Here is a 24,002-nt window from a genome sequence, read left to right on the forward strand (position 1 = left end):
GTCATGGTCAAAAAAGGTTTTGAAACGCTAGTTTAGATAATGCTTCTTTATATGGAGTACTCACTGTTCACAGAGAGATTTCTTTTCAAATATTGCCCAGATGCCATCTGGCATCTGACATTGTGATCTGTCACATCTGACATTCAAGGAATAAGGCACTCTAAGCATGCTTCTTTCTGCTGTTTTTTTAAACTCTAAACCACGCGTAGTCTCTTAAATTCCCAGACCCCAGAATCTTCACAGTACAAGGTTCCTGCCCGTGGCCTCTGTACTAGGACCGAGTTTATTCGTGCAGCTCTCGTGCCTTGGGCCCTTCTGAGGTACCTCATGGGGGGAAAAAGGAAGAACTCCCTGGGCTGACTTACTGAACAGGGTCAGTTAAAGCACACGCTGCCCTCTAGTTCCTCCTGGCAAGCAGGCCACTGCTGGTTTCGTGAGAGTTCATCAGTTTACACTGGAGCTGGGACGGTGAGATCAGGAGAAGGTGGGCCCCACCTGCACCCGCCAGGGCTGGCCCACAGCAGTCCCCTCCGTACCCCGTGACCACGCAGGGGGCCGGAAGCCACTTTCCCACCCCGCACGCCATCCAGGCTTAAGGAGGGGGAGGAGCAGCAATGCGGCAGCAGCTTGCAAGTACCAGCGAGGCGGGACAGGGGGCGCCTGCTGCTGGCACAGCACATGTCACCGAAACTGTCGATCCAACCAAGCCAAGGCGCGGAGACCGCAGACCTGGGCAGCACAACCTTCTAAATTTGAATCCTAGCTCCGCCTCTGGTTTCTTCCTTAACTCTATAACAGAAGGGTTCCGGGTCACATCAGAAAAACACAAAGATCCTGTTACCCTCTGACCAAGAGCAGTGACCTGTGGATTTGAGGTTGGAAAGGCCCCTTGGGGCTCAGAGCAGCGCACCTCCCTGAAAACCTTCCCACATCGGACCGGGCTTGAGAATGGAGTGGGTTTTGTTTTACCTCCTGCTCTCTGAAGAGCTATTCTATTCTGTCCTTCCCTGGGCTTTGAAGTGATGGCCAGAGAAGCTGCCAGCGGGGCCTGAAGGAGTAAAGCAGCCCTGCCCCTTGGGGAGGGGACCTTTAGGGACTGCTGGTCCAGGTCTCTGCAGGCACTGTGGAGAACGCCCCTCGATTCCCCCCAAATGCTTTTGCTGAGGGTGGGATCACACTGACCAGGGCTGAAATCAGCCCTGACAATTTTCCCTTACAGCCCACTTTGGGCTTATTTTGAGGCAGTACAGCCCAGAGGTGGGGAAAACAGCTCTGGATGCCCTTCCAGGCCTGGGTTTCTGTCTTTATGTGACTTCCTCTCCATTCTTGCCTGTGGGGATCCCTGGGTCATTGCTCTGCAGGTACGAAGGTGACCTGTAGTTGTCCCTGTCTGCAGAAAGGCTGTCGAGCCCTGTGGTTCTGGCTGCAGAAAGGGGCAGGGCTGCCCAGAGTCCCCTGGGCAGGCCTCCGCAGGCTGCCTGAGCCTCTTCCAGGAAGGGCTCGATGTTCTCCATCCCAGCAGTGGAGCAAGAGCCCTGTAGCGGGCAGGCCTCTCGGGCCCCAAGGCCAATATGGCCAGAGCTTGGCTAAGGCCTGGCTGCCTGACAGCAGCAGGGTTCTGAGAAACATTTTTTCTTTATGGATAGGAAGTGACCATTTCCTCTTCTCCCTCACATCCCTCACTGAACTCTGCTATAAGCCGAGTCAGTTTGATTCCCTAACCTCCAAAAGAGACTTGAGCAGACGGTACCAGGGACTTTCTAGAAGGCAGAGGCTCAGTACTGCAAACTCCCTGGGAGCAGCTGCCACTGGAACCCTGCCTTGCCTTTTCCTCACCTGGGCTTACTGCGTCCTGTACCTGAAGGAGGTGTCCAGCTGCATCCCTCACATCTTTAAGTCAGTGTTAACCTTGGCCCTGCCCAGCAAAGAAATAGACCATTCTATGTTTCATCTGTAATTTAATAAGAAAATCACTTACAGAATATTTTATACAGTCTCAGGCAGGGGAAAGAGAACTGCACTGGAACTCAGCAGGCCTGTTACCAACTAGCCATTGGCCTTGGGAAAGTCACATGACTTCTCTGGGGTTCTCCTTCTACCAAGAGGTTAGGTAAAATGGTGTTCATCTTCACTTGGCTTCCCATGTCCAACATTCTGGGATTTTATGAAAGATTCTACATTTCATAGTTGAATATTATACTCTTTCTCCACAGGTTGAATGTCATTCATTTATTCTTTTTTTTTTTTTTTTTTCTTTTGGCTGTGTTGGGTCTTCATTGCTGCACACAGGCTTTCTCTAGTTGTGGCGAGCGGGGGCTACTCTTCATTGTGGTGCGCGGGCTTCTCACTGCGGTGGCTTCTCTTGTGGAACGTGGGCTCTAGGCACGCAGGCTTCAGTAGTTGCAGCACTTGGGCTCAGTAGTTGTAGCACTTGGGCTCAGTAGTTGTGGTGCACAGGCTTAGTTGCTCCGTGGCATGTGGGATCTTCCCGGACCAGGGATTGAACCCGTGTCCCTTGCATTGGCAGGCAGATTCTTAACCACTGTGCCTCTAGGAAAGCCCCCATTCATTTATTCTTGAGAACATCATGTGTCACTAGTCAATGATACTAAGCAGCATTTGTGACACTCTAGGAAGATTTTCTTCCTCATTAGAGACTGCTGAAGTCTTAGGGGTCATTTAGAATGTATGGCTGTGATGAGTGTCAGGTGTTAAAGTGGGTGATTCGGAGTAAAGCTAATGTGGTACTCCAAACACCATGAAAAGAGCAGGCCCTTCTGCTGACAGGTCAGCTGTTGGTCTTTATTTTTTCTGGCTGTCCTTTTTGCAATGTGTTGGTGACACTAACCCAGAAGTATGCAGAGAAACAGGAAGTCCAGGTTACTTCCCCAGAACAATGGATCAATGGTCAACCATCTACATGAAGAAAGCTGGGGCCACCTAGGTCCTTTACAACTGAATGTCCCTTACTGAAGGGGCAGGTGGGCACTGTGGTTCAGAGCAGGCTCTGAAGCCACACGGACTGGACTGAATCTCACCTCTGCCAAGTTAGCCATGTGAACTTGGACAAGCTGACTATCCTCAAATTCCTCATCTGTAAAATGAAGATAATAGTGTCTGCCTCATAGGGTTGTTACATGGATTCAGTGAGTTAATTCAGAGCATTTAGAACATTACCTGGTACATACTAAGCAATATCTATGTTATTAGATGCTATTATTATTACTACTTGTCCAAACATCATTACTAGAAATCTGAAGAGGAATAATTCATTCCTGACTTCTGTGAGTAAGCGAGAGAAGGCAGGCACCCTCTTGCTTCTGTTTCCTAATGACTTCTTTGTAAGGGCTTAGTGCAGCTCACCACTTTTCCCTGCACTTCCAGGGCCCCCACCCAGCAACCTCCTTAGGTCAGGAAGCTTCTCACCCTGCAGAGGACGCTTAGGATCCGAGTCCCTTCACTCCCACTGCTGAGGCGTCTCCCCGTAGCTCAGGACCACCAGATTCTTTCCCTGTTGTCACTGCTGACCTCTGTACTCTCTCCACCACCAGGAACTTCCTCCCTTTTCCTTCCTCCCTCTGTGTTGCTGGGGCCAGAGCTGAAGGGAACAAAGGGGAAGTTTCTACTAGGCCTCCATCCTTCCATGGGCATCTGGGTTGGAACTCAGAAAGCATCTTCTCCTAGTCTAGCACCTTATCTACAAATGGTGGTTGGGCTCCCTCGGGCACCAGTCCTAAGGTTCAGCTTCCCGGGTGGCCAAGTTTGTCTAACCTCTCTGTAAAGCAAAGAGTCCACAGGGGTACCATTTACCAGTGTGCTGGTCCAGGATCTTTCTATGCACAACTGGAGACCCTGTAATGTTAGCACCAATGTCAAGAAGCAAGAGCAGTGTGCAGTTTCTTGGATGCCTTCCAAGATGGTCTGCCTCTGAGCCAAAACAGCAATGTGTTGTTCCTCAGACCAGGATTAAGAAACACAAACAAGACACTCAACCAGCAATGGTCACAACCACCAATCAATGGTCACTGCAGAACTCCCAAGGCAAAGCCCCAAGTGGGTATTTTTCTCCACCCCCGGGAATCCCCACCATCGTACTGAACATCCTCCAAAGCACACACTTACAGTCACCTGCATATGGTGTTTGGTCTGAGACTGTACAAAGGGCACATTAGTGAGCAATGACCTCTGCTTTCTAAGACACTGCAAAGGCAGATGTGTACAAAACTCAGCAATCCATGTGCTTTCCCAGCAACATTTAGAATTGGTACTTCCTGGCTCTATCTGAAGTGTTCTTTAAAAGGGGTAAGCCAATGACATGTGTGTGCACGTGTGTGTGTGTGTGTGTACACATGCACCCGTGGGTGGTAGATGATGAGGACATATGGTTTCAGGGTTGGGACCATGTGTGCACTAATACAGAATAAAAGTGAGTATAATGGATGTGTGTAGGCACACACGAGCTAGTGTGATTTTCATTGGATGTAAATAAAACAAGATCTGCCAGGCATACCTGGACTCACCTGGCTCACATCTCACTCCCACAAATAACATTACAAGAAAATCTTGGGATAATAGCTAATGGTCTTTTTTCAAGAAGACAATAAGATTCAAGTATTAACGAAGAACCCTATGAGTTCCACGTAATACAGCCACAGTATTTTAGCTAAATGAGGAATGCGATAAACATCTATTTCTCTCCCTTATTTACCAAATACTTAGTCAAAAACAGGTAAAGTAACATTTCAGACTTTCAAATTTCTGACTGATAAGTTAAACTGTTAACAACTGCATTGTTTAGACAGTGCCTTACCTGGAAATGTCCTAGCCTAGCCTCAGTCTTCTTCCCATTCTTACAAATTCCCCTACTCTATTTTTGCACAGTGTTTTATTGTTGTCAAGGTCATGTGACCACTAGGCAACAAAGCTGGGATTATAAAACAATGGTAAATTTGTAGTCTACTGCTCTTCTGCACTTTTCACTTTCCTACTCTACCTTTAGCAGAGGATTCAGTGCAAAAGGAATTAAGTAAATAAGCTGGTTGATATCAGGTCTTAACCTGAAATGTGACTTGACTTTCAAGAGTCTATTTCTGAGGATTGATGGACATCCAAAACCAGGGGCAGAGTGAAAGTGAAGGTAGGGCAGAGGGAACATATGCCCTCAGGCAACAGCATATGAGGGCCCCAAGAAGCTGAGTGTTTGCAAATCCCAATGCCAAAACTATGGCCTGTGCCCAGTTCCTCCTGGGCACCACTTTCCCTCACTGCCACTCTCTGGCTAAAATCTAATACTGCTACCTACCAAGGCCAACCAGGTACCCAGAACCCAGTCCGGACTTAGGACTCTGGCTAGTTGAGGGCCAGTGGATTTCTGGCCTTGAGAATGACCTGTTTTTTTGAGTGGTGGAGAGTTCAGTCCTGCAGGACTGGGCCACCCATGGAGACTCAGGGTCTAGAGATTTTCCTGTTCTCATCAGACCTCCCATCTTACTGCACTGAAGTCTCCATTAAGACTGACTGTGAGAGGCATACGGACAAGGCTGCATTCTGTGAACTCACTCAGCTCCCGTGGACCTTAGGGTTCTGCACAAGAACACACATTCTGAGGAATTCCTCTGGTTCCATTATGCCAGGACTTCAGCCTCAGTCTCGCCTGGAACCTTGTGCTTCTCCCTGCTTTAGCCTGGCTCCCTCCAGGCAGACACGTCAGCTTGCCCGGCTAGTCTGTGGCCTTTTCCCAGCAGGAGGCCCTTGGCTTGTCCTGACGGTTTGGCAGGATGTACACACTGATCTTTCCGGGGACACTGATCTGGACCATTCAGCCTCATTCAGGAGATCCAGCTCTCAGAGGGTCCAACTCTGATGTGTTCTTTCTTAAGCAGGACATCCCTTTATGAAGCTTCCTAGCCTTTAAAACACTCACATTAAAAATAGAGCAACACTTTATTATGGCAGATATCAAGGACTCACAGGGCTTCTTAATTTTCAGTTCCAATGTCTGCTGCCCAGACACAATCTTTTTGCCATCTGTGTCAGGTTAGTTACAAAGCACTGTTATTATTCTGGGCTACACAATGTTGGCCCGACCTACCCAAATACAAGAAATTTTGCAGATTGATTTAGTTATTCTGTTCATATAAATGAATCCAGTTGTACAGCTGTTTCTGATTAACCAATGTACTGCTGGAGTTATATACAAATAATTTTATAGTGAACTCAGCAACTACAAGGACAGGAGCAGTGGAATCTAGTCTCACCTCCCAGAAAAACAAGCAGGAGCCACAAGGGCAGGGGCCTTCAACCACACTCCAGGTTTAAATTCCTATCTGCTATGATTCACTTTTTCCTCTTGATGTAATTCAGCATAACTTATAACTAATGCTCTCAAAGAATGTTTGTCTTCAGACTTTAAGATTCAAGAGGGAAACCCAGTTAGCTGTGCAAGCTTAAAACTCCTTTAAAATTTCCCATCTTTGCGTTTTATAAGTTTCCATTTTTCCTGGTGAGACATTTATATTTCCTGAGACAATTTCTTACATAATATATTTCAGAAAGAGAAAATTGGAATCAAAAGGTCTGTATTTACTTTGTTATATGTAGATATCAAGTGTTTTGTTTCATTTCAATACAGAACAATTAAGCTCAGTGAGCTTAGGCTCAAGTTTCTCTTCTCCAGGTCTAGAAGACAAACCATATGCACATTAGAAAATTAAGGAAAAGACAGGGCATGAATAATTCAAATGAATGGAATTAAAAAAAAAAAAAAGGTAAAGAGAGTAACAAGTGCTCCCTAAAGAAATCACTTGAAACAAAACAGGAAAAAGAGATTAGAAAGTTTATACTTCTAAAATGAATTACACTGGCAAGGATGTGGGGAAACAGATATTTTCAAATAGTTTTAGTAGGACTATGAATTACTACAACTTTTAGAAAGTAATACCACTTTAGGGACTGTGACAGAAATCAAAGCTTCTGTATGTTAGTATGTTCTGAACACACGGATATTCGGTGAAGAACTGTAGTAGCACAAAATTTGAAATAATATAAATGGTTAAATTACAGAATATCAATCAGCTATAATATAAATGAGTTTTTAATTTGGAGAGAATGGCTATAATGTTTTGTTATATTAAAAAAAAAAATTAAAAAAAAATCTTGGGACTTCCCTGGTAGCGCAGTGGTTAAAAATCCGCCTGCCAATGTAGGGGACATGGGTTCAGTCCCTGGTCCGGGAAGATCCCACATGGAGCGGAGCAATTAAGCCCGTGAGCCACAACTACTGAGCCTGTGCTCTACCGCCCGTGGGCCACAACCTCTGAGCCTGCATGCCACATCTACTGAAGTCCATGCGTCCTAGAGCCCATGTGCCGCAACTACTGAAGCCCACACACTCTAGGTCCCACGTGCCACAACTACTGAGCCCGCTTGCTTGCAACTACTGAAGCCCACGTGCCTAGAGCCCATGCTCCGCAACAAGAGAAGCCACTGCAATGAGAAGCCCACGCACCGCAACGAAGAGTAGCCCCCACTCACCACACTACAGAAAGCCCACGTGCAGCAATGAAGACCCAATGCAGCCAAAAGTAAATAAATAAAATAAATAAAAAGTAAATCTTGTGGATATCAAAAAAGATATCTTCACCCCCATGTTTATGGTAGCATTATTTACAATAGCCAAGATAAGGAAACAACCTAAGTGTTCATCAATGGATGAATGGATACAGAAAATATCTCACACACACGAATATTATTCAGCCAGGAAAAAGAAGGAAATCCTTCCATTTCTGACAACATGGATGGATCTTGAAGGTATTATGCTAAGTGAAATAAGTCAGAAAAAGACAAAAACTGTATGATCTCATTTAAATGTAGAATCTAAAAAAGCCGAACTTGTAGAAACAGAGATTAGAATGGTGGTTACCAGGGCCGGGGTAGGGTGGGGGGAGGTAGGAGAATTGGGAAGATGTTGGTCAAAGGGTACAAACTTGCAGTTAGAAGATGAATAAGTTCTAGGGATCTAATGTACAGTATTGTGATTATAGTTAACAATACTGTTTTAAATACTTGAAAGTTGCTAAGAGACTAGATCTTAACTGTTTTCATCACTAAAAAGAAATGATAATTATGTGACATGTTGGAGGTTAGCCAACCTATGGTGGTAATATATTACAATATATGAGTGTATCAAATCAACTCTTGTATACCTTAAACTTATACAATGTTTTGTGTCAATTATGCCGCAATTAAAAATCATGTAGCCCAATGTGTATAAGGTTTCTATTTTTAATAGAAAAACTATATATGTGCTTATATATTTGTATATAGTTTTATAAGCAAAGAGAAAAGAAGGGCACACCCCAAACTGGTAATATTGATTACCTCGAGTGGTTAGATTTGAGAGACATAGGAGAAAAATTAACTTTTTCTTTGTATACATCTTTCTCTTTTGTTTTATTTATATCAAGCACAAAATACTTTTGTAATCTCAACAAGGTAAAAACTGTAATTTTTTTTTAAGTGATAAGAGTCACATTTTCAGCAAAGACTGAATTACAAAGACTGAGCACCTGGTTTGGTGGTTGACAAAAGGGACATGTTTCATCACAGCAAAGTAGAGATGATGTATGCAAAAATTCTATACAGAAAGGAATGTTATGGTTAAAGTAATACCATAATACCCCATGCACAGTCCTTTAACCAACTGAGAATTGTTTTCTCTTTTTCTTCTGCCAGTTTCTCATCAAAGGGAGAAGATTAAGAGGGGGAAGGTTTACAATGTTTAATTAATAAGGTTCTAGCTCCAACATCTTTGTAAAGTATCACGTAAAGTAATCCCCGATTTTAACAATGATCTAATTTTTTATTTTGTCTCAAACAACATGTGAGGCTTTTTTTTTAAACAGTGCTAAAACTCTAGGGAAAAGAATAATGTGGAATTTTACTCACAAAACCTGTGATTATTTAAACTGATGCTTTGGGTTAAATTTTAAACCATGCACGGCAATCAAATTCTAGCTCTAATAGATAAGAATAGGCACTGCTAAAGTAAATTACTACTTTTTAAAGATTTTTAAAAAGACTTCAACTACTTTGCCTTTTTCTAGGCCCTCAAAAATTGAATTAGAAATTTTAGTACCATCTGAAAACTTGTCTTAGTGTCCCCCAGCCTGCCTTCTGGGGCCTGGGAAAGATAACTGGTTTCGTCTTGTTTTATTCTCTCTGCCCCCACCCTTTTGTCTCAATCCATCACCCTGGTCCTTCCTGAAAGTCCCTCCCGCAGCACATACATGTGCTCCTTACATTACATGAGCCTGCTCAAGAGCACCCATTTCTTCCCCTTCTATCTCTGGCTGATCTGTCTCCACTATTTAAATATCCAACCCCATAACACAAGTCTATTGTGGTGAAGACACTGATCCCACTGCTTACATTTTTTTAAAAAAATAGCTAGGGTACATGTTTTCTCAAGATCTTCTCCAAGGTCTAAAGGTTCTCTGCTTTCAAAATCTATCCTGCCTAGGGCAGAAAATAGTCTCAGAGTTTCCTGAAATATTATTTGATAACATGTTCAACACTTCAAAATTGCATCAAAGATGTGGCCAGATTTCTTTCTTGGTCCCTCCCAGGCCTAAATTCTTCAGTCAACAGATCTAATCTCCTGCATACGCCTATAGAAAAATGCTTGGGAAGTTTCAGAAACGGGCTGGGTGACACACAAATGGTTGAAAAGCTAGAAATTCAACCAACTGCCCATTTGGTCTGTGTAAGCCAACTAAATGATTATATTGATGCTGTCACTGAATTGGTTGGTTGTCTGACTTGACTCAATGGACTAGTTGTCTGGGCATCATTAGCAAGAGCGAACAGATGAGAAGATGGTCATTGAACAGGAAAATATGTCCACGCCGACAGCAGAATGCCATGCAACTATTAAGAACATAGTAGCAATATACCCAAGAAATGCTAAAACTATCAGGCAAGCAAAATGCAAACAACCCAGTCTCAAACATGTGGGGTGGAGGAGGGAGAATAGGAGGAATGTAATCAAACTGTGTTTAGCTGTTACAATGAGGTAAGGTGTACACATTACATATTCAGTATTTAAAGTAACCAAGTATTGCCTATGAGAGAAAAAATATATTTAAATAATGTAAATGTGTATATATATATATATATATATATATATATAAACATATATAGATGTGTATTGCCTATGTAAGAAATATGGAACATATGTAAAATTAACTTTTATTTTAAATCGTAATTGACTCCTCTGGCCAAGGAAACTATTTGGCCCTCAATTTTCCATTTTATTCACCATTTCCTTCCTCCTGCAGACACCTCTTACCTAAGAGGACTATTTATCCTCCAAGTACAAAGGAGTCTGTGGCAGTCTGGGGAGAGGCTAGTGTCCTTCAATTTTGCTTAAACTCCTTTCTCAAGTTGTACATCACCTCTTAGCTCAAAGAAAAAGATGGAAAATCTGTGGGTGGGAGAGCCTGAACACTCACTAATGTGGAAGTGAACCACATACAGGTATTAGATCAGGAAATGTTACTTCTTAGGTTCTACAATAATAATTTCCACATTCCCCACAAGAACACAAAATCCCATTCCTTTATTATTAGGATCATTGTTATTTTTCAATTTGGAAGAAATAAAGATAAACAGCATTTAAAGATAATTATGTATGTGATGAAAAGTAATGTATTATACATATCAATCATGGTGAAGGATGAAATCACTCTTAGGATGAAACTTGTTTCCCAGCATCTTCAGAAGCCAACATCAAAATCTACTCTGCCTTTGTAAAAAATTCACTCACCTCAAACCTTACAACCAGAGTGGTGGAAATAAACTGCCATTCAACAAACATTAATTGAGAACCTACTATACAAGAACCTACTGTTTCTGAGAGAATGTAAAAAAAAAAATTAAGTTATTTCCTGCAAAGAGTTTACAATCTAATGAGGGAGAAAAAAAACACATGCAAGTGACTCCAATACGGAATAGAGTGGATTCCGAGCCACAGGTGAGGCCCAAACAGACAGCAATGAGAATTTACTAAGAAGAGGGAGGAATCGACTCCGGAAGAAGACGGCGTTTCGACTTTTCTTCAGAAGCATGTTTTTACAATGTGAACCATGTTCATCGAAGCCACTGAACTAACAAAATTTGTAGGTGATTGTGTCTCCTGTTTATTTTAGCTGTATTCTTCTCTTATTGAGTGTTAACAAAGTCTGCTATTTTTCTTCTCAACAAGTACTTGTGGCCAATACGAAGAATCTATAGGATTCAACATACAAGTGAGGAGAAGGGCAGTGTCAAGTGGAGAAATGGCAAAGCAGAGGCATACAGATGGGAATGGAAAAGAATCTTTGGCTGGAGTCCACAGCATGAAAAGTGGCGTATAATACAGCAGAAGGTGAAGTTAAGGGTTAAAAGTGCAGAGTTTGGAATCAGACTGCCCCAGGCTTGAATACTAGTTCTGTCACTAGCTGTGTGACCTTGGGCAAGTTACTGAACTTCTCTCAGTCTCAGGCTCCACATACATGTATAGAATCTACCTCACGGGGCTGTGTGACTATTAAATGATTCAATTAAATGACACATAGTAAGTGGTAATGTTAAAGAAAGAAAGGAAAGGAAAGAGGGAGGAAGAGAGGGAGGGAGGGAGGAAGGAAGGAAGGCAGGAAGGAAGGAAGGAAAGGAAGGAGAGATTTTGTAAAGCTTGGGCCAGATCACAGAGAGCTTTGAAAATCTGATTCACTTAAATTAATATAAGCAATAAAAGGAAATTAAAAGGAAGATACTGAGTTACAATGGAAAGATGGCTTATTAGAAGAGAAACAATATATCCCTAGTATGCTAAAATGTTATAGTCAGCCCTCCACATCTGCAGAGTTTGGTATCCACAGGGGGTCCTGGGCCAATGCCCCTCGGATACCAAGGGATGACTACTTGTATAACATCACAGCAACATGGTTTTACAATATGAACCATGTTTCTGAAGCTTCTAAACTAATGAAAACTGTAGGTGATTGTTTTGCCTGTTTATTTTAGCTACGTTCTTCTTTTATTGAGTATTAGCAAAGTCAATTATTTTTGACTTCTCACCAAGTATGGACGCCTGACCTGAAGGCTGCAATGCTGAGCACGCTCCCCAGGCATCCGTCAACGCTTCTTGACTCCTGGCCGCCAGGGAACACGAGAGCAGTGCTGCTCCCATCCGGTGGGCGTGGGCGCGACACCTGCGACCAAAGCAGCTTGGCCGGGGACAGGCAGTCCCCCCGGTCACCCCCCACGGATGAGGGCCACCACGTGACTACCACAACATGTTACCCCAGCACTTCCTGGTGCCAAAGGGACAGGAAAGTAGCACATCTTTCTTCCCCTGGCCCTTTATCTGCCCTGGTCGTCTCAACAGAGTAGCTTGACTGGCTAAGCAGATACCACAGGCTGGTAGCCCTCCCCTCGCCCCCCATACTGACGTTCTCCTCTGTGACGTCCCTCCTCCTCAGCTGTTAAGAGACTACATGAGGTGATCAGTATGAAATGCTCAATAAACTACAGACAGCCGAGGGATTATTACGTGCTAATTTATATACAAAGCAGTTCCTATGTTTAGGCTCTTTTTTTATTTCCATATGGAAAGAAGAATACCTACACAGTGTTTTGTGCAAATTAACACTGATAATAACGATGACCCACAGCCTCGGCCTTGGCGCCATCTTCCGAGAAACCTCTGCGCCATGAGAGCGAAGGTAAGCAGTCCCTGCCAGTGAGCTGAGGCTGTAAGAACTGGAGATTGTGGGAGGAGACGTGGCAAGGGAAGGCCGCCATCGTTCCGGATCACTGGGTTCTCAAGGGTGCCCAAGAGCTGTTGGGAGAGGAAGGATAGTTTGGGGAGAAGCAGAGGAGGTGGTGGTGGAGGAAGAAGCAAAGGCGCAGGCTGAAGCGCAAAAGAAGAAAGATGGGGCAGAGGTCCAAGTAAACTCGTACACCCATGGAAGCCACGGGAGCAGAAACAAGGGAAGCCAGAGGCCAGGCACGCTGGTACAAGTCGTCGGACTGCATGCCAACTGTCTAGAACTTGTCTCAATGGATCTGGAACATTTATGGCCATTCTGATCGCCTTGACCACCTCCGAGAGACCCATCTTGCTGGTATCAAAACGGTCCCTTTCAGTCCTTTGCCCTGGACTTGTGACATTCTGGACTAGTTCTGTTCTCAGCTGTGGCTGAATGTAACATGTGTACAATAAATCATCTCTTTTGCTGTCTTAGTTGAAGAAAAAAAAAAATAGCCCACAAATACCTAGCAGCAGCACTGTCCTGGATAATCTGCCAAGTGATTCACATCCATGATTTCATCCGACCCTCAGAACAACCCCGTAGGTACAGGTGGTTACAGTACTCTGATTTTAAAGATAAAGAAACAGAAGTCGCAGAACATGTGGAAGACAGAGCTGGGAATGGAAGATCTGCCTGACCTCCAGGCTCACGGTTTTACCTTTAGGGACTCTGCAGGTGGTAGTACGTCAGTACCACCTGGGGGGGCTTTCAAAAATAGATTCCTGGGCCTCACCCCAGCCTTACAGAATCAAGCCTTTTTAAGTCACACCCATGACTAAGGACCAGCATACTTCAATACTGGTTAAAGCGTGTTAGGTAGATAGCATTACTCAACTAATTGAAGGTATTCTGGGGAATATGGTGAGCCTCAGAGTTTTTATTACTTCAAAGTATAAAAGGCACAGAGTTAATTATTTTAACCTGACCGTAATCCCTACAAGGTGAGAACAATTGATAAATGTTGGGCTGGGCAATGAGGCCCATAAGGAAGTATTCATTTCTCCCAGGGAGGAAGAAACTGAACTGTTCCTCAATTGGAGCAGGGAAGATGGAACACAATGGACATGTGCCTATGAATCTTCCCATGCCTGGCACATGGAAGACACTTAGTAAATACTTGTTAGATAGACCAATGAGGGAAGACTGACTCTCTCCAGCTGGAAGTAATTTCACTCTCCTCTAAATTCCCTGTATTTGATCTGTACCTTTTTTTCATCTTATTTACCACATTCTACCCTGCATTCCTGCTGTTCAAAACCATGTCTCATCTCTACCAGAAGGTAAGCATTCAGGGATCAAACCCCATCTCCTTCTGAGCTAGGTCTCCCCTTCTACCCTGGCACAGGGCACAACAGTGACCCCTAAAAGGGACCCTCAATGCCAAATGAGCATGTTGCTTGATTTCAACTGTGAGCCGATTCACATACGTGGGTCCTGGCTATTCACAAGGCCTACCAAACTGTCCAGCACTGCAACGTAATTGTGGATTGCTGGGTCACAGTGGCAGAGAAACCTCTGTATGAAAATCATTAGGAATTTGGTAGACCTCACGGGAGGGCAGGCTTCTGGAAGATGACGGCTCTGGGAGACACAATCCCAAATAACAGATGCTTAAAACTGAAGGGGTTACAGCAACAACAGCGAAAGGCTCTTTTCTTTAATTCTGTTCTCCTGATGTGCACTGTAAAAGCCATGTATGTTCCTAAAATTACAACCGTAGTGAGGAACACCCTGAAATATCTAAGACGGTGACACAGACCCAGTAACAAATACTTCCCACAAAAGTGGGCTCATCCCTGGCCAGAGCAACTAAGACAGTGCGTTTAAAAAGTAAAGGCATCCCACCCTCTCCTCACTGCCCCGTCCCACCACTTTAGCCCTTTATTGCTCTTGGGTCTGTGTGGCCCTCCAATGCCTTGTGCTGTGCTGCTTTTTGCTGTTTCACACGCCATTATCCCACCTGATCCTCACACGATGAGATGGAGGAAGAGCAAAGGTTATCAACCCCATTTCTTGGATGAGATAAGTGAGGCTCAAGGTACACAATATGCATGATATGCCTAAGGGGCCAGAAAGTGGTTGAACACACAGTAGACACTTAATTGCTGAAATGAACAAACAAATGAAAGAAGGCATGAATCTCTCCACCTGGAAGTAATCTCATTGTCTCTAAATGTACCAGAACCTGATTTTAACTGGCTTACAAATCTCTCTGTTCTACATCACACAAACCTAAGAGTTTATGTGCTGCCTAGGGAGCCAAAATTATGGCAGAGGTTGGGTAGGTCCCAAGGAAGAAGATGATATTAAAATGTTTTAATAACATCTGCAGAGTCTGGTCTGCAGAATTCCACTCAACAGGTAATGGGCTCCTACAGATGGCTGCAGATTTGGTCCCTGAGAAACTCAACCTCGTGGGGATGTCAGGCAGGTAAAGATACACAGCAAGAGTGAAGGCAGAGTTGTAAGCCCTGTAAAGAGGGATTAAGATGCAAATACTGATGGCCTATGCAGGATCTCTCACCTCCGGAAGTCAAAAGGTATTTTATACAAACTGAAAAGGAAAATCCTTCGGAGTTATTTTATCCGCTAGAGAAAAAGGCATTTTTTTGAGGAGGAAAAAATATGCCAATGACTCAAAATGAAGCTGCAGTATTGTTTTGGAATTGCCTTGGGAAACTGGCAAAAGAAAACCCACCTAGGGCGGGACTCTGTCCAGGGGCTCCGCGGCTGCACCGCCTAAAGCCTGGGACTACCCACGGCCAGCGATTGGGGGTGGGGTCCAGTGACCATGCAGGGGACAAGAGTGACACGCAATTTTCAGAAAAAGGGACCAAGTCCATCCAGTCACTGCTGACAACCTGAGAGGCTTCCCAGAGAACTGAGATGAAGTCAGGAGCCCGTGGCCCAGGAAGGAATATGTATTCCTCCGGGATTGAGCAGGACCAGAGGACCTGGCCCGGCTGGGCCCCTCGCAGACGCACCCTTTGTTAATCTCAAAGAGTTCAAAGTCTAACCACGAGTTGAAGATTTGGGTCCCCCTGACTGGGTCAGCTGGTTTCTCTTACCCTTGCAACTTTAACTGTTCTTTTTTAAAAAGAAAATGTAGAGGGAATGAGACTGAAGTGAAGCTGCCCGGAAAGTTCGGGAGAGGCCCCGGGAGAAAAGCGCTGACGGGGACTAGAAGTCCTCTAAGGTCACTGCACACATCGAACGCGCGCGTCTACACCGCCCACTGCGCGAGCAGCAGCCTGGGGCACCCGGCGGGAGGCGAGTTTGGGAAGCCGAGTTGCGGGATGGGTACGATTCCCCAGCGAAGAAAGCGAAGCGGCTCCAGAGCAGGAACTGGCCCCGGAGATGCCCGAAAATCCCCATCCGCCGGCGCTGGGGATGGGGAGCAAGGCGGAAGACGCGCCCCAGCGCATCCCCGCGAAGCCCCTGCCGCGGGTACCCACAGCGCGAGCGGGGCCGAGCCCCCCGGGCGGCCCCAGGCTCGGCGGAGCCAAGCAGCGCGCCCAGCCCCAGAGGCGCCCGCGTCCGGAGCCCATCGGTCCGCGGCCCCTTCTTCCCCCGCCCGCCGGCCAGCCGGCAGGACGCGCGAGCCGCCGGGCCCGAGTCGAGCCCCCCAGGAGACCGCGCGCCCGCGCCCCCGCCCGCAGCGGACGCAGCCCCGACGTCCCCGCGGCCCCCGCCCGCGCCCACCCGGCGCCGAGCCGCGCCGCCCAGCCCCTCCCCGGGGTCCCCGGCGGCTGCGAGGGTCTCCACGGGCGTTGCCCTGAGTCCCCGGAACCCGGTCGCGCCCTCGGTGGCGGCGGCGGCGCGTCCCTTACCGCGCAGCGGCTCCGTGGGGCTCCAGGGCCTCGCGGCGCACCGGGCATTTTTTTCTGGGAAACTTCTCCCCAGTCCGTAGGGCTGAGCAGCCGGGCAGGAAAAGTGCTCAGCGCCGGGAGGCTGCGACCATCCGGGAACTTCGCTGGGATGTAAACCCTCCCCCTCGGCTCCCCGTCCCCACCCCCCTGCGGCCCTGCCACATGTGGACGCGCCGCGAGGCAGCCGTCGGCCCTTCGCCCTCCTGTCTGCGCGCCGCGCCCGCGCTGCCTGGTGCCGAGGTTCTGCGCCCCGCGGCCTCGGGACCCTGGAGGAGCGTGGCAGTAGTGGGGCGGTTAGGAGTCTGGGGCTCGTGTGTCGCTCCGTCTCCCTCCCCTGTGTTTGCAGAGGAGCGGGAACTGGAAGGGGTGTCCAGCCGAGGGCACTTTCCCCCAAGGTCTGCAAGCTCTCCAGCTTCCCGCTGCCGGGGTTACCCCCCAACCCCGAGGGAAGACCTTTTCTCATCGCCTTCTCCTCTGTTCTCAAAAGAAGGGGCCTGCTTTGAGACACCTTCAATAGAAATTCATCTTAAAAATGAATTTTAAAATGGAGTGGCGCCCACAGAGGCCCAGGGTCCATCCACATCTGTCTTCCTGAACACTGCGTGGGGACAGTAGTGCTACTCCTCTCGTGTAAAGATGCCCGCCCCTCCCCCTCCCCCTACCGCCAGCACCAAGAATCGGCTGGGATTGAATGGTTTTGCTCCTAGTGGGGATGGATTTGTCATCAGCCACCCGCATCCTCAAATACGGTGGCATCAACAGCAAACATTTGGAGAAAACTGAGGCTCTACTCTGTTGCTGGAGCTGTTACTGACCGGCTCTGAAAGCCGCCGTTTCCAGGCTCCAAAGAAAAGTTAATACTCACTAATACGACAGAGATGGTAGAACGTGTGCATTTGAAAAGAACAAGTTACGATCGATATAATAACCATTTAATCATATTGTTAAAATATCAAGGCTGTGTATCCCCTTAAATAAAAGCAGAAAAGGTGGGAACATAGGCACTTCAGAATTGATGTCCTAGGCTGAGAAGGTGTTTCATCCTTGACTTTAGGCTGTCTGCTCCTATGCCAGTTCCCATGTGCACACTTGTACCTTGACATGCTCTTAACAGATACAGTAATTCTTCTGGGAAAGAGGTTGGTGACATGGATAAACTTCCCAGTGACAAAATTTGTCCCTAAGTGTACCCATCTTTTAAAGGTTCATTATGTATTTCATCATTCGAAGCTTTTCTTTTTCAACCATTTCTATAGTGATATGCATATGCTTGCAATGTTTTATATAAAATGAAGACCATTGATTTCATATATCAGTATATTATTCCAGACTTGAAAAAAAAAGTCAGTAGCACTTACCACTGTGTATCATGGAAGTTAAGTCCAGGAGCTGGCTCCTATCAGCCCTCTAAGCCTCAACTTCTGCTTCAGTCAAATAGGGATAACAATAGCTCTTACCTCTTAGGATTGTTGTAAGGATTAAATGTGATAATCCCTCTAAAGATGAGCAGAGTAGCGGCACACAAGTGGAACAGGAATTTTTACTTATCTTTAATTCCCCAAAGCCCAGTAGAGCTCCTGGCAACTTTTAAGGAATTGATTAAATATTGGTTGGGATAAGAACTCTCTTGAGTGTGTGTCTTTCAAGAATCCATATAAATTTTGCATTTGTACACAAAAAAGAAAATTAGGAAGATAAAATATATGTCCATTCCCATTATTTCATCATTGGAAGCCAAAAATAAACGGTATTCAGAATTGTCTACTGTTTTAAGTCACCCATAAAGTCAGTGATCAGTTGTCCAGAGTGCCCTGGCTCTCTCTCCTCAGACAGCATTTCTCTCAATAAGGTCAGAACCTGAATAGTATTTTATCAGTGGTAATTTTCTAGTTTCAGTGAGTGGGCTATGGTTATGTTAGATGTTAACATTTAGGAAAGCTGAGTGAAGGGTACGTGGAAACATTTTTTACTATTTTCACAACTTAGTTGTAAGTTTCAAATAATTTCAAGTTGAAAAAGTTAAATTTTCGTCTTAAAAAGATCAAAACCTAAAATTCTACCACAAATACCTTCTTCCCTTGGGTAATGTTAAATTATACCTTAAAATTAAGATACTGAGGGAATTCCCTGGTGGTCCAGTGGTTAGGACTCTGCGCTTTCACTGCCGAGGGCTGGGGTTCCATCCCTGGTCGGGGAACTAAGATCCCACAAGCCACAAAGCTTGGCTGAAGGGGGAAAAAAAAAAAAGATATGAAATGAAGAATGAAATTAGGTGACTTCCCTGGTGGCACAGTGGTTAAGAAGCCGCCTGCCAATTCAGGGGACACGGGTTCGAGCCCTGATCCGGGAAGATCCCATATGCTGCGGAACAACTAAGCCCGTGTGCCACAACTACTGAGCCTGCGCTCTAGAGCCTGTGAGCCACAACTATTGACCCTGCACTCCTAGAGCCTGTGCTCCGCAACAAGAGAAGCCACCGCAATGAGAAGCCCGCGCACCGCTATGAAGAGTAGCCCCCACTTTCCACAACTAGAGAAAGCCCGTGTGTAACAACGAAGACCCAATGCAGCCAAAAATAAAAATAAATAAATTCATTAAAAAAAAAAAAAAAAGAATGAAATGAAGTTCGTACCAGGCACTAGGCAAAGGTATTATGCTAAACCTCTGCAGTCATGGACACTTTGAAATGAATGAAGAAAAAATGACTTCTTGAATGCTGCTTGAAGGCAAAGTTAGGTTACAAATATTATAATGATCTTGGGAAAGAAGGAAAAGGGAGGGAGATAGAAGGACATTGAGATTGGCAAAATTAAGACAAATTTACCAGAACCCAATATTATTAATGACATATATGTGCTTACCATTTCAGAACTACTATTTTGGGACTCACCCTAACCTCTAAACTAGGCCTGTGGTGTTTTAGAACCTCCCCTCTTATAACAATTATTTGTTTATTGCAATTACTTTTTAAATGCCTGTCTCCTCACCCCTCCAACAGTAGTTCCCTTTTGGGGGAGGGACATGTGAAGGCAACTGGTTCACCACAGTACTCCCAACACCTGGCACATTTCTAGTACTCATGACCACTGGATGAATGAATATACCAAGCATTAAGCTAGGTCCTTTTACATATAGTATCTCATTTAATTCTCAAGGCAAATTAACTGTATAGATAGTTGTCGCCATTTTACAGATGAGGAAACTGTGACTTAAAGAACTTAGGCAACCTGCCCAAGATCACTCAGCTTGTGAACATCAGAATCCAGATTATTTTGACAGCAACACCCTGACTCTAACTACTATGCGTACTGTCTCTTGACCCTACTTCTCGTGTTTGTTCCACCTCTGACCTTCTGCTGGTGCCAATGACCTGAATTGACTAGCATCCAGATTCCTTGGTGCCAAATAGCAAAAGAAGAAAACTTATTGATCTTTGAACAGACTTACTGGGGTTCAGGTATATCTGGTTAAAGGCTCTATACTGACAAGTGACTTGGGTTCTCTCTTCTGACTTAATGCAGGAGAACATAGAATGTTATGTGGGACAAGAGCACCAGGCTAGGTCAAGGGATGCTGCAGAGAATCAGGGTGTACTTAGTACCATACCTTATTCCAAAAAAACTTAAGACAGTAAGAATTGAATGTGATGAATTTAAACCTTAGTCCAAGATAGCAAATTAATCATCTTCTTTCCTTATTAAAAATATATTCTCATTCTAAATAATTCAGGTATTCCATAAGCATAGGTATAGAAGGCTAAAGACTCCTGCGATCCCATTCTCCAGAGATAACCACTGTAATAGTAGGATATATATTCTTCTCCATATTTTTTCCTATATATCCTTATTTTTTAAAAAAAATCAACAAATATGTATGAAAAGCCAAATAAATGGGGCCATACTATACATTTTCTTCTGTAATTTGCCTTTCTTTTCCCACTAAATAATCTATTGCATTGTTTTTCTGTTACTATATAACAAGCTTGCATAAATTTAGCAGCTTAAAACAACATCCATTTATTATTTCATGGTTCTGTAGGTTAGAAGTCTGGACATGGCATGACTGGGTTCTCTGTTCAAGGCATCACAGGCTGAAATCAAGGTTTCAGCCAGGGCTGAGTACTTCTCTGCAGGCTTTGGGAAAAATCCACCTCCAAGCTCATTCAAATCATTATTAGCAGAATTAAGTTCCTTATGGTAATAGGACTAGGGTACCCATTTACTTACTGGCTGTCACCAAGTGGCTGCTCTCAGCTCCTAGAGGCCACCTGCATTCTAGCTTCCTCCATCTTCAAAGCCAGCAATGGAAAATTCCTTCACATTGAATCCCTCTCACGCTTTCAGTGTCTTTTACCAGGAAAAGCTCAATCCTTTTTAAAAGCTCAGCTGATTACATTAGGTCCATTGAGCACAATCTCCCTATCTTAGACTCAACTAATTTAGGGCCTTAAGTACATCTACAAAATCCCTTTACAGCAGCTTCTATATTAGTGCTTGATTGAACAACTTGGAGAAAATATGTGTGTACCCGGGAGTAGAAATCTTGGGGCCATCCTAGAATCCTACCTACTGTAGATACATAAGTTTATCTTTCCATTTCCCTAAATATAAATCTACTTCATTCTTTTTAATAGCTATGTAGCCTTTCACTGTATGATGAATCATAATCCAACCAAATCCCCTATTAGCAGACATTTATGTTGCTTCCAGTTATTTGCCTTTTAGAAATATGCAATAAAGATTCATGCTCTTAAATGCCGACACACCTGTGTCCTTCTGTAAATTAGCATCCTAGAAGTGGAGGTGCAGGGTGGCAGGGTTTGCACCTTTTGATAGATCCTGCCAAATTTCTCTCCAAAACGTGATACCAATTTATACTTTGAATGACAACATTGAAGAATGGAAATAGCTAATTCTTATAAACAATTAAATTCCCTTCATAAACTGTTTCATCAGGAGGCCATAAGTGTAATGGTTAAGTGCACGGACTCTCTGTCAGGTTTTTTGTCTTGACTCTTTGATTTCCTAATTGCATGAGCTGGAGCAGGTAGCTAAGCATTAGTTTCTGTATCTCTAAAGAGAGGATAAAAATGGCATCCCTTTGTATTAGTTATCAGTTGCCATGTAACAAATTACCTCAAAACTTAATGACTTAAAACAACACACACGGGCTTCCCTGGTGGCGCAGTGGTTGAGAATCTGCCTGCCAATGCAGGGGACACGGGTTCGAGCCCTGGTCTGGGAAGATTCCACATGCCGCGGAGCAACTAAGCCCGTGAGCCACAATTACTGAGCCTGCGCGTCTGGAGCCTGTGCTCCGCAACAAGAGAGGCCGCGATAGTGAGAGGCCTGCGCACCGCGATGAAGAGTGGTCCCCACTTGCCACAACTAGAGAAAGCCCTCGCACAGAAACGAAGACCCAACACAGCCATAAATAAATAAAAAATAAATAAATAAAAATTAAAAAAAATAAAAAATAAAAAATAAAACAACACACACTTATTATCTCATAATTTCTATAGGTTAGAAATCTGGGTGCAGCTTAGTTGGGTGTTTTGGGTTAGGGTCTCTTGCAAGGATGCCATCATCTCAAGGCTTGACTGGGGGAGGATTCACTTTCAAGTTCACTCACTGGCTGTTGGCTAAAGACATTAGTTCGTTGCCACATGGGTGTCTCCATAGGTCAGTCCACATCATGGCAACTGTTTTCCCTCAGATTATAAGTGAGCAACGGGCAGCACCCAAGATGGAAACCACAGTCTTTTTGTAATCTTGAAAGGGACATCTCATTGTTCTGCCATATTCTAGCCATTAGAAGCAAGTCACTAAATCCAGCCTACACTTGGGGTGAAGGTGTAGTACAAGGGTGTGAATATTAGCAGTCAGGGGTCATTGGAGTCATTAGAGGCTGCCTACCACTCTCATGAAAGTGTTGCGAGGTTCAAATGAGTGAATGCGTGTGAAAGAATACACATGGTGTCTGATTCTGAGCAAGCACTCGAGAAAAGTTCATTATTCTTGCTGTTACCATCATCATCCTTGTTCATTACTCACACCCATTTTCCTATTTGACCCAGCATCACATCAAGAACAAAAGAATGGCATTTACACCACAGCTGCTGTTTGGACAGTACAGCAGGCAGTTTCCATCAGGAAACAGAAATCTTCTCAAATGAGGTAATATAGGAAAGCTTAATCAAGGAATTGTTTACAAAGGTGTTTAGGAAAAGGAACAAGGGACGCTGCCGTTACTGCCCCCAGGCCTGAAGGGGACAGAATGTGAGAGGGTAGCTTCAGCTCTGGGAGGGGGCTGCTGGCGGGAGTTGTGACCTTCAGATGAAGAATGGTGTCAAGCCGCGGTGACCCTGGGGTGAGACTGGAGGCATAAGTACCCTGGCTTCTCTCCTGCCAGTGTCACCACCACGTGAACCCAGCCAGGAGCCAGAGGACAAGGAAACCCGCCATGCTGTCCGCACAGGTCAGCCCCCCAGGGCTGGAGGGAGGAATGGAATATGGCCAGCACGGGCAGGCACAGCTGTTCACTAACCGATGTTTCCCGGGGACCTGACATCATGTCCCTTCACATAAAAGAGGAACTGAAAGGCAGTTAATCCTCAGTGTCCGGCATAGGGGGCAGGAAAGGGTGGTGGCAGGGAGCACAAGTCCAGAGGAGTTTGATCCAACTGCTGGTTTCTGGTGCCCCTACAGGAGCAGTGAGGAAGGTACAAGGATTGAAACTCATAACTGGCAGGCAGGTCCCGAGTAAGTGTCTCAGGAAGATCATGTGGGCTGTAGGTTTTATTTATGTGGGGAATGGACTTAATGACATGAAAGGCATTTGTTCTGATGACTCTGATGGATGATTAAGCCTTGCTTCATTGGTCAGGTGCCAGGGCAGGTACCTGCGAAGACCTTAGGGGCTTCCAAAGGCACAAGGTTTTCCAAATGTCCTCCTCCTGTAACAAGGATCCAGGTGCCTAACTTCAGTGAGATGAGGCGGCACAGCTGGAGGACCAGGGAGAAGTGGACCCTTAATAGCATAACCAGGAAGTGGGGTGACCCCCAGGACTCAGAGTGGGCCTTTTCTTCCCAGTCTCAGCATTCACAGGGAGTCCCTGTGGAAGTGTGGCCGTGCTGGGATGGTTCTTCCATGCTATACACCTGCAGAAGTGGAGGATGCTGGAAGGGGGCAGGGAAGGCTGAATTTGTTTACTTTATTTATTGTGGCAAATTGATAGTCACTTTAAAAAAAACACTTTATGAAGATGCTGTTAAAATAT

The 24,002-nt window shown here is 45.1% G+C and overlaps 1 protein-coding gene across 3 annotated transcripts in view; it reads right to left on the reverse strand.

The window, feature by feature from the left end:
* WIPF1 (WAS/WASL interacting protein family member 1) overlaps nucleotides 1–16,806 on the reverse strand; it is a 119,348-nt gene extending 102,542 nt beyond the window's left edge. Inside the window, exon 1 of one of the 3 annotated variants that reach the window (XM_036857737.1) lies at nucleotides 16,685–16,806. The gene's annotated coding sequence lies outside the window, so the exon portion shown is untranslated. The remainder of the gene's footprint in view (nucleotides 1–16,684) is intronic. The other 2 variants (XM_036857740.1, XM_036857739.1) reach the window with 2 other exon arrangements.
* Between the last annotated feature and the right edge of the window lie 7,196 nt (nucleotides 16,807–24,002).

The sequence above is a fragment of the Balaenoptera musculus genome, chromosome 7 (genome assembly GCF_009873245.2).
Source record: "Balaenoptera musculus isolate JJ_BM4_2016_0621 chromosome 7, mBalMus1.pri.v3, whole genome shotgun sequence".
Classification (NCBI taxonomy): domain Eukaryota; kingdom Metazoa; phylum Chordata; class Mammalia; order Artiodactyla; family Balaenopteridae; genus Balaenoptera; species Balaenoptera musculus.